Source organism: Oncorhynchus kisutch, linkage group LG16, assembly GCF_002021735.2.
Source record: "Oncorhynchus kisutch isolate 150728-3 linkage group LG16, Okis_V2, whole genome shotgun sequence".
In the NCBI taxonomy this organism is placed as follows: Eukaryota; Metazoa; Chordata; class Actinopteri; order Salmoniformes; family Salmonidae; genus Oncorhynchus; species Oncorhynchus kisutch.
In genome coordinates, this window is record NC_034189.2 from 50,681 (window position 1) to 66,540 (window position 15,860).

At 35.6% G+C, this 15,860-nt stretch overlaps 1 protein-coding gene across 2 annotated transcripts in view; it reads left to right on the forward strand.

The window, feature by feature from the left end:
* The window catches only part of LOC109884161 (Fc receptor-like protein 5), a 37,978-nt gene that overhangs the window by 14,789 nt on the left and 7,329 nt on the right, over window positions 1-15,860 (forward strand). The window contains exon 2 of one of the 2 annotated variants that reach the window (XR_004203250.1): window positions 15,193-15,237. The gene's annotated coding sequence lies outside the window, so the exon portion shown is untranslated. Of the gene's footprint in view, window positions 1-14,753; window positions 15,238-15,860 lie in introns of those variants that run through there. The other variant, XR_004203251.1, reaches the window with a different exon arrangement.

The following is a 15,860-nucleotide window of genomic DNA, read 5'->3' on the forward strand; positions in this document are numbered from 1 at the left end:
AACTCCCTTCCATCTAATATACAGTATTATACAGAGTCATGAACTCCCTTCTAATATACAGTATTATATAGAGTCATGAACTCCCTTCCATCTAATATACAGTATTATACAGAGTCATGAACTTCCTTCCATCTAATATACAGTATTATACAGAGTCATGAACTCCCTTCCATCTAATATACAGTATTATACAGAGTCATGAACTCCCTTCCATCTAATATACAGTATTATACAGAGTCATGAACTCCCTTCCATCTAATATACAGTATTATACAGAGTCATGAACTCCCTTCCATCTAATATACAGTATTATACAGAGTCATGAACTCCCTTCCATCTAATATACAGTATTATACAGAGTCATGAACTCCCTTCCATCTAATATACAGTATTATACAGAGTCATGAACTCCCTTCCATCTAATATACAGTATTATACAGTCATGAACTCCCTTCCATCTAATATACAGTATTATACAGAGTCATGAACTCCCTTCCATCTAATATACAGTATTATACAGAGTCATGAACTCCCTTCCATCTAATATACAGTATTATACAGAGACATGAACTCCCTTCCATCTAATATACAGTATTATACAGAGTCATGAACTCCCTTCCATCTAATATACAGTATTATACAGAGTCATGAACTCCCTTCCATCTAATATACAGTATTATACAGAGTCATGAACTCCCTTCCATCTAATATACAGTACTATACAGAGTCATGAACTCCCTTCCATCTAATATACAGTATTATACAGAGTCATGAACTCCCTTCCATCTAATATACAGTATTATACAGATTCATGAACTCCCTTCCATCTAATATACAGTATTATACAGAGACATTAACTCCCAGTATTATACAGAGTCATGAACTCCCTTCCATCTAATATACAGTATTATACAGAGACATGAACTCCCAGTATTATACAGAGTCATGAACTCCCTTCCATCTAATATACAGTATTATACAGAGTCATGAACTCCCTTCCATCTAATATACAGTATTATACAGAGTCATGAACTCCCTTCCATCTAATATACAGTACTATACAGAGTCATGAACTCCCTTCCATCTAATATACAGTATTATACAGAGTCATGAACTCCCTTCCATCTAATATACAGTATTATACAGATTCATGAACTCCCTTCCATCTAATATACAGTATTATACAGAGACATTAACTCCCAGTATTATACAGAGTCATGAACTCCCTTCCATCTAATATACAGTATTATACAGAGACATGAACTCCCAGTATTATACAGAGTCATGAACTCCCTTCCATCTAATATACAGTATTATACAGAGACATGAACTCCCAGTATTATACAGAGTCATGAACTCCCTTCCATCTAATATACAGTATTATACAGAGACATGAACTCCCAGTATTATACAGAGTCATGAACTCCCTTCCATCTAATATACAGTATTATACAGAGTCATGAACTCCCTTCCATCTAATATACAGTATTATACAGAGACATGAACTCCCAGTATTATACAGAGTCATGAACTCCCTTCCATCTAATATACAGTATTATACAGAGACATGAACTCCCTTCCATCTAATATACAGTATTATACAGAGTCATGAACTCCCTTCCATCTAATATACAGTATTATACAGAGTCATGAACTCCCTTCCATCTAATATACAGTATTATACAGAGTCATGAACTCCCTTCCATCTAATATACAGTATTATACAGAGTCATGAACTCCCTTCCATCTAATATACAGTATTATACAGAGTCATGAACTCCCTTCTAATATACAGTATTATATAGAGTCATGAACTCCCTTCCATCTAATATACAGTATTATACAGAGTCATGAACTTCCTTCCATCTAATATACAGTATTATACAGAGTCATGAACTCCCTTCCATCTAATATACAGTATTATACAGAGTCATGAACTCCCTTCCATCTAATATACAGTATTATACAGAGTCATGAACTCCCTTCCATCTAATATACAGTATTATACAGAGTCATGAACTCCCTTCCATCTAATATACAGTATTATACAGAGTCATGAACTCCCTTCCATCTAATATACAGTATTATACAGAGTCATGAACTCCCTTCCATCTAATATACAGTATTATACAGAGTCATGAACTCCCTTCCATCTAATATACACTATTATACAGAGTCATGAACTCCCTTCCATCTAATATACAGTATTAAACAGAGTCATGAACTCCCTTCCATCTAATATACAGTATTATACAGAGTCATGAACTCCCTTCCATCTAATATACAGTATTATACAGTCATGAACTCCCTTCCATCTAATATACAGTATTATACAGTCATGAACTCCCTTCCATCTAATATACAGTATTATACAGTCATGAACTCCCTTACATCTAATATACAGTATTATACAGAGACATGAACTCCCTTCCATCTAATATACAGTATTATACAGAGTCATGAACTCCCTTCCATCTAATATACAGTATTATACAGTCATGAACTCCCTTCCATCTAATATACAGTATTATACAGAGTCATGAACTCCCTTCCATCTAATATACAGTATTATACAGAGTCATGAACTCCCTTCCATCTAATATACAGTATTATACAGAGTCATGAACTCCCTTCCATCTAATATACAGTATTATACAGAGTCATGAACTCCCTTCCATCTAATATACAGTATTATACAGTCATGAACTCCCTTCCATCTAATATACAGTACTATACAGAGTCATGAACTCCCTTCCATCTAATATACAGTATTATACAGAGTCATGAACTCCCTTCCATCTAATATACAGTATTATACAGTCATGAACTCCCTTCCATCTAATATACAGTATTATACAGAGTCATGAACTCCCTTCCATCTAATATACAGTACTATACAGAGTCATGAACTCCCTTCCATCTAATATACAGTATTATACAGAGTCATGAACTCCCTTCCATCTAATATACAGTATTATACAGAGTCATGAACTCCCTTCCATCTAATATACAGTATTATACAGAGTCATGAACTCCCTTCCATCTAATATACAGTATTATACAGAGTCATGAACTCCCTTCCATCTAATATACAGTATTATACAGAGTCATGAACTCCCTTCCATCTAATATACAGTACTATACAGAGTCATGAACTCCCTTCCATCTAATATACAGTATTATACAGAGTCATGAACTCCCTTCCATCTAATATACAGTATTATACAGATTCATGAACTCCCTTCCATCTAATATACAGTATTATACAGAGACATTAACTCCCAGTATTATACAGAGTCATGAACTCCCTTCCATCTAATATACAGTATTATACAGAGACATGAACTCCCAGTATTATACAGAGTCATGAACTCCCTTCCATCTAATATACAGTATTATACAGAGACATGAACTCCCAGTATTATACAGAGTCATGAACTCCCTTCCATCTAATATACAGTATTATACAGAGACATGAACTCCCAGTATTATACAGAGTCATGAACTCCCTTCCATCTAATATACAGTATTATACAGAGTCATGAACTCCCTTCCATCTAATATACAGTATTATACAGAGACATGAACTCCCAGTATTATACAGAGTCATGAACTCCCTTCCATCTAATATACAGTATTATACAGAGACATGAACTCCCTTCCATCTAATATACAGTATTATACAGAGTCATGAACTCCCTTCCATCTAATATACAGTATTATACAGAGTCATGAACTCCCTTCCATCTAATATACAGTATTATACAGAGTCATGAACTCCCTTCCATCTAATATACAGTATTATACAGAGTCATGAACTCCCTTCCATCTAATATACAGTATTATACAGAGTCATGAACTCCCTTCTAATATACAGTATTATATAGAGTCATGAACTCCCTTCCATCTAATATACAGTATTATACAGAGTCATGAACTTCCTTCCATCTAATATACAGTATTATACAGAGTCATGAACTCCCTTCCATCTAATATACAGTATTATACAGAGTCATGAACTCCCTTCCATCTAATATACAGTATTATACAGAGTCATGAACTCCCTTCCATCTAATATACAGTATTATACAGAGTCATGAACTCCCTTCCATCTAATATACAGTATTATACAGAGTCATGAACTCCCTTCCATCTAATATACAGTATTATACAGAGTCATGAACTCCCTTCCATCTAATATACAGTATTATACAGAGTCATGAACTCCCTTCCATCTAATATACACTATTATACAGAGTCATGAACTCCCTTCCATCTAATATACAGTATTAAACAGAGTCATGAACTCCCTTCCATCTAATATACAGTATTATACAGAGTCATGAACTCCCTTCCATCTAATATACAGTATTAAACAGAGTCATGAACTCCCTTCCATCTAATATACAGTATTATACAGAGTCATGAACTCCCTTCCATCTAATATACAGTATTATACAGAGTCATGAACTCCCTTCCATCTAATATACAGTATTATACAGAGTCATGAACTCCCTTCCATCTAATATACAGTATTATACAGAGTCATGAACTCCCTTCCATCTAATATACAGTATTATACAGTCATGAACTCCCTTCCATCTAATATACAGTATTATACAGTCATGAACTCCCTTCCATCTAATATACAGTATTATACAGTCATGAACTCCCTTACATCTAATATACAGTATTATACAGAGACATGAACTCCCTTCCATCTAATATACAGTATTATACAGAGTCATGAACTCCCTTCCATCTAATATACAGTATTATACAGTCATGAACTCCCTTCCATCTAATATACAGTATTATACAGAGTCATGAACTCCCTTCCATCTAATATACAGTATTATACAGAGTCATGAACTCCCTTCCATCTAATATACAGTATTATACAGAGTCATGAACTCCCTTCCATCTAATATACAGTATTATACAGAGTCATGAACTCCCTTCCATCTAATATACAGTATTATACAGTCATGAACTCCCTTCCATCTAATATACAGTACTATACAGAGTCATGAACTCCCTTCCATCTAATATACAGTATTATACAGTCATGAACTCCCTTCCATCTAATATACAGTATTATACAGAGTCATGAACTCCCTTCCATCTAATATACAGTACTATACAGAGTCATGAACTCCCTTCCATCTAATATACAGTATTATACAGAGTCATGAACTCCCTTCCATCTAATATACAGTATTATACAGAGTCATGAACTCCCTTCCATCTAATATACAGTATTATACAGAGTCATGAACTCCCTTCCATCTAATATACAGTATTATACAGAGTCATGAACTCCCTTCCATCTAATATACAGTATTATACAGAGTCATGAACTCCCTTCCATCTAATATACAGTATTATACAGTCATGAACTCCCTTCCATCTAATATACAGTACTATACAGAGTCATGAACTCCCTTCCATCTAATATACAGTATTATACAGAGTCATGAACTCCCTTCCATCTAATATACAGTATTATACAGTCATGAACTCCCTTCCATCTAATATACAGTATTATACAGAGTCATGAACTCCCTTCCATCTAATATACAGTACTATACAGAGTCATGAACTCCCTTCCATCTAATATACAGTATTATACAGAGTCATGAACTCCCTTCCATCTAATATACAGTATTATACAGAGTCATGAACTCCCTTCCATCTAATATACAGTATTATACAGAGACATGAACTCCCTTCCATCTAATATACAGTATTATACAGAGTCATGAACTCCCTTCCATCTAATATACAGTATTATACAGAGTCATGAACTCCCTTCCATCTAATATACAGTATTATACAGAGTCATGAACTCCCTTCCATCTAATATACAGTACTATACAGAGTCATGAACTCCCTTCCATCTAATATACAGTATTATACAGAGTCATGAACTCCCTTCCATCTAATATACAGTATTATACAGATTCATGAACTCCCTTCCATCTAATATACAGTATTATACAGAGACATCAACTCCCAGTATTATACAGAGTCATGAACTCCCTTCCATCTAATATACAGTATTATACAGAGACATGAACTCCCAGTATTATACAGAGTCATGAACTCCCTTCCATCTAATATACAGTATTATACAGAGACATGAACTCCCAGTATTATACAGAGTCATGAACTCCCTTCCATCTAATATACAGTATTATACAGAGACATGAACTCCCAGTATTATACAGAGTCATGAACTCCCTTCCATCTAATATACAGTATTATACAGAGTCATGAACTCCCTTCCATCTAATATACAGTATTATACAGAGACATGAACTCCCAGAATTATACAGAGTCATGAACTCCCTTCCATCTAATATACAGTATTATACAGAGACATGAACTCCCTTCCATCTAATATACAGTATTATACAGAGTCATGAACTCCCTTCCATCTAATATACAGTATTATACAGAGTCATGAACTCCCTTCCATCTAATATACAGTATTATACAGAGTCATGAACTCCCTTCCATCTAATATACAGTATTATACAGAGTCATGAACTCCCTTCCATCTAATATACAGTATTATACAGAGTCATGAACTCCCTTCCATCTAATATACAGTATTATACAGAGTCATGAACTCCCTTCCATCTAATATACAGTATTATACAGAGTCATGAACTCCCTTCCATCTAATATACAGTATTATACAGAGTCATGAACTCCCTTCCATCTAATATACAGTATTATACAGAGTCATGAACTCCCTTCCATCTAATATACACTATTATACAGAGTCATGAACTCCCTTCCATCTAATATACAGTATTAAACAGAGTCATGAACTCCCTTCCATCTAATATACAGTATTATACAGAGTCATGAACTCCCTTCCATCTAATATACAGTATTAAACAGAGTCATGAACTCCCTTCCATCTAATATACAGTATTATACAGAGTCATGAACTCCCTTCCATCTAATATACAGTATTATACAGAGTCATGAACTCCCTTCCATCTAATATACAGTATTATACAGAGTCATGAACTCCCTTCCATCTAATATACAGTATTATACAGAGTCATGAACTCCCTTCCATCTAATATACAGTATTATACAGTCATGAACTCCCTTCCATCTAATATACAGTATTATACAGTCATGAACTCCCTTCCATCTAATATACAGTATTATACAGTCATGAACTCCCTTACATCTAATATACAGTATTATACAGAGACATGAACTCCCTTCCATCTAATATACAGTATTATACAGAGTCATGAACTCCCTTCCATCTAATATACAGTATTATACAGTCATGAACTCCCTTCCATCTAATATACAGTATTATACAGAGTCATGAACTCCCTTCCATCTAATATACAGTATTATACAGAGTCATGAACTCCCTTCCATCTAATATACAGTATTATACAGAGTCATGAACTCCCTTCCATCTAATATACAGTATTATACAGAGTCATGAACTCCCTTCCATCTAATATACAGTATTATACAGTCATGAACTCCCTTCCATCTAATATACAGTACTATACAGAGTCATGAACTCCCTTCCATCTAATATACAGTATTATACAGAGTCATGAACTCCCTTCCATCTAATATACAGTATTATACAGTCATGAACTCCCTTCCATCTAATATACAGTATTATACAGAGTCATGAACTCCCTTCCATCTAATATACAGTACTATACAGAGTCATGAACTCCCTTCCATCTAATATACAGTATTATACAGAGTCATGAACTCCCTTCCATCTAATATACAGTATTATACAGAGTCATGAACTCCCTTCCATCTAATATACAGTATTATACAGAGTCATGAACTCCCTTCCATCTAATATACAGTATTATACAGAGTCATGAACTCCCTTCCATCTAATATACAGTATTATACAGAGTCATGAACTCCCTTCCATCTAATATACAGTATTATACAGTCATGAACTCCCTTCCATCTAATATACAGTACTATACAGAGTCATGAACTCCCTTCCATCTAATATACAGTATTATACAGAGTCATGAACTCCCTTCCATCTAATATACAGTATTATACAGTCATGAACTCCCTTCCATCTAATATAAAGTATTATACAGAGTCATGAACTCCCTTCCATCTAATATACAGTACTATACAGAGTCATGAACTCCCTTCCATCTAATATACAGTATTATACAGAGTCATGAACTCCCTTCCATCTAATATACAGTATTATACAGAGTCATGAACTCCCTTCCATCTAATATACAGTATTATACAGAGACATGAACTCCCTTCCATCTAATATACAGTATTATACAGAGTCATGAACTCCCTTCCATCTAATATACAGTATTATACAGAGTCATGAACTCCCTTCCATCTAATATACAGTATTATACAGAGTCATGAACTCCCTTCCATCTAATATACAGTACTATACAGAGTCATGAACTCCCTTCCATCTAATATACAGTATTATACAGAGTCATGAACTCCCTTCCATCTAATATACAGTATTATACAGATTCATGAACTCCCTTCCATCTAATATACAGTATTATACAGAGACATTAACTCCCAGTATTATACAGAGTCATGAACTCCCTTCCATCTAATATACAGTATTATACAGAGACATGAACTCCCAGTATTATACAGAGTCATGAACTCCCTTCCATCTAATATACAGTATTATACAGAGACATGAACTCCCAGTATTATACAGAGTCATGAACTCCCTTCCATCTAATATACAGTATTATACAGAGACATGAACTCCCAGTATTATACAGAGTCATGAACTCCCTTCCATCTAATATACAGTATTATACAGAGTCATGAACTCCCTTCCATCTAATATACAGTATTATACAGAGACATGAACTCCCAGTATTATACAGAGTCATGAACTCCCTTCCATCTAATATACAGTATTATACAGAGACATGAACTCCCTTCCATCTAATATACAGTATTATACAGAGTCATGAACTCCCTTCCATCTAATATACAGTATTATACAGAGTCATGAACTCCCTTCCATCTAATATACAGTATTATACAGAGTCATGAACTCCCTTCCATCTAATATACAGTATTATACAGAGTCATGAACTCCCTTCCATCTAATATACAGTATTATACAGAGTCATGAACTCCCTTCTAATATACAGTATTATATAGAGTCATGAACTCCCTTCCATCTAATATACAGTATTATACAGAGTCATGAACTTCCTTCCATCTAATATACAGTATTATACAGAGTCATGAACTCCCTTCCATCTAATATACAGTATTATACAGAGTCATGAACTCCCTTCCATCTAATATACAGTATTATACAGAGTCATGAACTCCCTTCCATCTAATATACAGTATTATACAGAGTCATGAACTCCCTTCCATCTAATATACAGTATTATACAGAGTCATGAACTCCCTTCCATCTAATATACAGTATTATACAGAGTCATGAACTCCCTTCCATCTAATATACAGTATTATACAGAGTCATGAACTCCCTTCCATCTAATATACACTATTATACAGAGTCATGAACTCCCTTCCATCTAATATACAGTATTAAACAGAGTCATGAACTCCCTTCCATCTAATATACAGTATTATACAGAGTCATGAACTCCCTTCCATCTAATATACAGTATTAAACAGAGTCATGAACTCCCTTCCATCTAATATACAGTATTATACAGAGTCATGAACTCCCTTCCATCTAATATACAGTATTATACAGAGTCATGAACTCCCTTCCATCTAATATACAGTATTATACAGAGTCATGAACTCCCTTCCATCTAATATACAGTATTATACAGAGTCATGAACTCCCTTCCATCTAATATACAGTATTATACAGTCATGAACTCCCTTCCATCTAATATACAGTATTATACAGTCATGAACTCCCTTCCATCTAATATACAGTATTATACAGTCATGAACTCCCTTACATCTAATATACAGTATTATACAGAGACATGAACTCCCTTCCATCTAATATACAGTATTATACAGAGTCATGAACTCCCTTCCATCTAATATACAGTATTATACAGTCATGAACTCCCTTCCATCTAATATACAGTATTATACAGAGTCATGAACTCCCTTCCATCTAATATACAGTATTATACAGAGTCATGAACTCCCTTCCATCTAATATACAGTATTATACAGAGTCATGAACTCCCTTCCATCTAATATACAGTATTATACAGAGTCATGAACTCCCTTCCATCTAATATACAGTATTATACAGTCATGAACTCCCTTCCATCTAATATACAGTACTATACAGAGTCATGAACTCCCTTCCATCTAATATACAGTATTATACAGAGTCATGAACTCCCTTCCATCTAATATACAGTATTATACAGTCATGAACTCCCTTCCATCTAATATACAGTATTATACAGAGTCATGAACTCCCTTCCATCTAATATACAGTACTATACAGAGTCATGAACTCCCTTCCATCTAATATACAGTATTATACAGAGTCATGAACTCCCTTCCATCTAATATACAGTATTATACAGAGTCATGAACTCCCTTCCATCTAATATACAGTATTATACAGAGACATGAACTCCCTTCCATCTAATATACAGTATTATACAGAGTCATGAACTCCCTTCCATCTAATATACAGTACTATACAGAGTCATGAACTCCCTTCCATCTAATATACAGTATTATACAGAGTCATGAACTCCCTTCCATCTAATATACAGTATTATACAGAGTCATGAACTCCCTTCCATCTAATATACAGTATTATACAGAGTCATGAACTCCCTTCCATCTAATATACAGTATTATACAGAGTCATGAACTCCCTTCCATCTAATATACAGTATTATACAGAGTCATGAACTCCCTTCCATCTAATATACAGTATTATACAGAGTCATGAACTCCCTTCCATCTAATATACAGTATTATACAGAGTCATGAACTCCCTTCCATCTGATTTACAGTACTATACAGAGTCATGAACTCCCTTCCATCTAATATACAGTATTATACAGAGTCATGAACTCCCTTCCATCTAATATACAGTACTATACAGAGTCATGAACTCCCTTCCATCTAATATACAGTACTATACAGAGTCATGAACTCCCTTCCATCTAATATACAGTACTATACAGAGTCATGAACTCCCTTCCATCTAATATACAGTATTATACAGAGTCATGAACTCCCTTCCATCTAATATACAGTACTATACAGAGTATTTTTTCTGTAATGACTTTTTCATTATATGTCGGACCCCAGTAAGACAAGCTGTCTTCATCTTCTATCGTCTAATGGGGATCCTAATAAATCAAATCAGTCACTACCGAAAAAGACAGTCAAAAAATAAATGATAGGAAATAATGTTTTGAAGTGTCTGTCCTATATCTATGAGATATGTGACCTGGATTCAGTCTTATATAGCAACATTTGAAATGTTGCTTTTTACAGAGGCTCTTTGTCTACACCCAATTCAGCATTGTTCACACCCTCTTAAGCTTTAGCCACATCCATCTCGTTTCGCTCGAGCGCTCTGGCCGATGATTTGTTTACCTCTAGATAACATGAAAACAGCCTAACCTGGCAGCAATTTCATTATGCTTTTTTTGCCGACGTTTACTGACACCGGCCTTAATCAACAGGGGTTTTACACACATCACGTAATGTTAACTAATGAGCCAGCCAGTTAACTTTAGCTAGTTAAACAACAATTAACAAATTGCCAACAATGCCACAATGTTGGGAGCTAACCAACCAGGTTCAATGTTAGCTAGCTAACATTAGGCTTTAACTAGAACAGCAAACAGCTCTGGGAAACAAATAATAATGCCAGCTAGGGAGCCAGCCAGCTAACCTTAGCTAGCTAGCTAACAGTACACTTTAGCTTGAAATGAAACCACTGTCTGTCAAAATTAGAAACGTGTATAGGTGTCACGCCTGCTCCCACTCTCCCTCCCTGGCGATGAGGGTGCCAGGCTGCCCAGCATTACACACTCCTGCCACCATCATTATGCACACCTGCTTCCCTCATCACGCGTATCAGAGATTTGTTGCACTCACCTGGACTCAATCACCTGAGTCATTACCTCCCCTATATCTGTCTGTTTCCCAGCTCTGTTCCCCGCATCAGCATTAATTGTCATATGTCTTTGTTCCTTGTCTGTGGAAAATATAAATGTTCACTCTCCGTACCTGCTTCTCATCTCCAGCGTCGGTTCTTACAGACTGCTGAAGTCCATATCCTCAGTGTATTTATCTCCGTGTTCTGTGTTTGACTTTTGCCAGTTTGTTTTGTTCGTCAAGCCTATCAGCGTTTTCCCCCTTGCTTATGTCTTGTATAATGTTCCTGTTTTCTAGATTTCCCAGTTTTGACCATCCTGCCTGCCCTGACCCTGAGCCTGCCTGCCGTCCTGTACCTTTGCCCCCACTACTCTGGATTACTGAGCTCTGCCTGCCTGCCGTCCTGTACCTTTGCCCCCACTACTCTGGAGTACTGCCCTCTTTCTGCCTGCCATCCTGTATCTTTTCCCCACTACTCTGGATTACTGAGCTCTGCCTGCCTGCCGTCCTGTACCTTTGCCCCACTACTCTGGATTACTGCCCTCTGCCTGCCTGCCATCCTGTACCTTTGCCCACACTACTCTGGATTACTGACCTCTGCCTGCCTGCCATCCTGTACCTTTGCCACACTACTCTGGATTACTGACCTCTGCCTGCCCTTGACCTGTCCTTTTTCCTGCCCTTCGAATATTAAACTTTTGTTACTTCGACACTGTCTGCACATGGGTCTTACCTTAAAACGTGATAATAGTTAGCTAACAATCTTTTGTACATCGCGTTGTAACGTAAAAGGTGCCTTACTTTAGAGCCCAAAAAACGTAATACAACCAGGTCAACTGTAATACGAATACCATTGTAAAGCACAATTCCTCCCCTTTCCAGCAAAATCAATGACGAGTCCTTCGTGCTGCCTGTCTCTGCATGATTGAATAAGGCAATGAGCTCCGTCGGGTCTTTTAAAAATGGCGGGTGGTAAAGTGAAACCTACTGTGTGAGAGGGAAAGGGAGAGATAAGCCGTGTGGGGAAACATCCTTTTTCACCCGATCTGTCCAATTTATCACCTCTAAGATGTAAATAAAACAGAGAGTTTATATAATGTGCCATTACATACTATTTGAAGGTTTGTGTTGAATCAGGTCTTTAGGGTCGGCACTAACGTTATCTTCAGAAGTAAACAGCGGCTGTCGCAGCTTTTGAGTGTCATGTTGGCTTGCAGTGATGATGCAAAAAATGAATACATTCAGTTGTACAATTGACTAGGCACCCCCCCACCCTGCCCATTTCTTGTTTTTAATCTGCGAGAGAAGCGCTACACCTGGTGGAGAGAGGCTGTACAACACAGAAGGAGTTGCATCATGCGTGCTGTACATTACGTCATGACACGTCACAATGTATCGTACAGCATCAGAGGGGTCTGTTTTTTCTACTTGTCTCCAATTCTATCAGGCCATCAACATGTCAATCAATGCTTGAATAGAAACGTAGTTCACGCCCCAGATTTTGATGCCAACACAGTTGCTACAGTCCAATTAGTTTTCATTGCAGCCTTGTTTGAATGTCACGGTTGTGCAAATTTGAATGGAATAGGGTTAGTCAACAGTAATATCTGAAAATGTAGTGAGCTAAACTAGACTATCTTATCATCATCATGCATGGTGGACACGTCTCCCTATCAGGAATAATATACCACGGTTGCCCTTAGTTTGAAGATATAATCCGGAGACAGGTATTTTCTCCATCTCCTTAGATATCATACTCAAATTACACAGATGCCATAATTTGATCCTCCAGAAAGTGGACAACAACACAGCTCCTTTCCAAAACATTTATTTTTAAAGCCGCGTTCGACAGGATTACCAGCACAGACTGACGAGCTCAAATAGACAGAAGCCTTCTATATAGCAGACCAATCTGAACTCTTCTCTCGGCATGCCCAGCCCACTCATTATCCCAGCCAATCATGGCTAGTGGGAAGGTTGCTAACTTGTATCTGTGGCTTAACCAACAAGGCTGTTATTAAAACACGCATTTTCATAAAAACAATATTTTTTTTACATTCAAACGTCTCTCCTGTGAAGTCGTGACCTATGACATACTCCTAGTTTCCTGAATCGGGTCTCATATTAGAAATCTCAGAAAACATTTTAGTTTTTTGGACAGATATTTAACCCTTTATTTTTGTTGGCACAAAAACAAATCCATACTTCCATTAATTTGTATGGGTTATATTCAGATTTAAGGTTTAATATCTATATATATCTCCATACTTCCATTCATTTGTATGGGTTACCTTCAGATGAGTCCCATGACACTTGCACCATTGTGTTCGGCTCCTTTCCATAGTGTGGTCATATTAGTTTGTATCTGAGAGTCTCCTCTTTCCATAGTGGGGTCATATTAGTTTGTAGCTGAGAGTCTCTCCTTTCCATAGTGGGGTCATATTAGTTTGTACCTGAGAGTCTCCCCTTTCCATAATGGGGTCATATTAGTTTGTAGCTGAGTCTCCCCTTTCCATAGTGGGGTCATATTAGTTTGTAGCTGAGTCTCCTCTTTCCATAATGGGGTCATATTAGTTTGTAGCTGAAAGTCTCCCCTTTCCATAGTGGGGTCATATTAGTTTGTATCTGAGAGTCTCCTCTTTCCATAGTGGGGTCATATTCGTTTGTAACTGAGTCTCCCCTTTCCATAAGAGGGTCATATTAGTTTGTATCTGAGTCTCCCCTTTCTATGGTGGGGTCAAATTTGCATGTAGCACAAATGGTTTGGACGGTAGCGACAGAAGTTGACACATCAGCTGTACTGACTTCAGATGAATCCGTTGACACTTGTGGGGGTCGTAGAGCAAGACATACTTTCCACCACAGATGGAAGTCCAACAGAGGAGATGTGGTGTATTGAGACGCAGCAACAAAACAGATATCACTTAACTGAAGGATTTTGATGGGGATGTTTGGATTATGTTAATTAGATTGATGCACACATGTGTCAATAGACTATTAAGGAAATTAATATATGTGGTACAGCTCAGTGTTTACATCATGTACCATAGTGATTGTTCTCTCTGTGTGTTTCAGTGCTGTTGAGTACACTGGTATACTGTAGCCTCGGACAAGGTGGAGGTGAGTGCATTTATCCATATTCATCACCTGTTCTATAATTGCAACATTTCTCTATATTCATCACCTGTTCTATAATAGTAACATTTCTCTATATTCATCACCTGATCTATAATAGTAACATTTCTCTATATTCATCACCTGTTCTATAATAGTAACATTTCTCTATATTCATCACCTGTTCTATAATAGTAACATTTCTCTATATTCATCACCTGTTCTATAATAGTAATATTTCTCTATATTCTTATAAAATAATAATATAATAATAACATAATAATATAATAATAAATAATATAATAATATAATAGTATAATAATATAATATATGAATATACTAATAAATAATACAATAACATAATAATATAACATAATAATAATATATTAATAAATAATAAATAATATAATACTATAATAATATATTAATAAATAATAAATAATATAATAATATAATAGTATAATAATATAATATATGAATATACTAATAAATAATACAATAACATAATAATATAACATAATAATAATATATTAATAAATAATAAATAATATAATACTATAATAATATATTAATAAATAATAAATAATATAATAATATAATAGTATAATAATATAATATATGAATATACT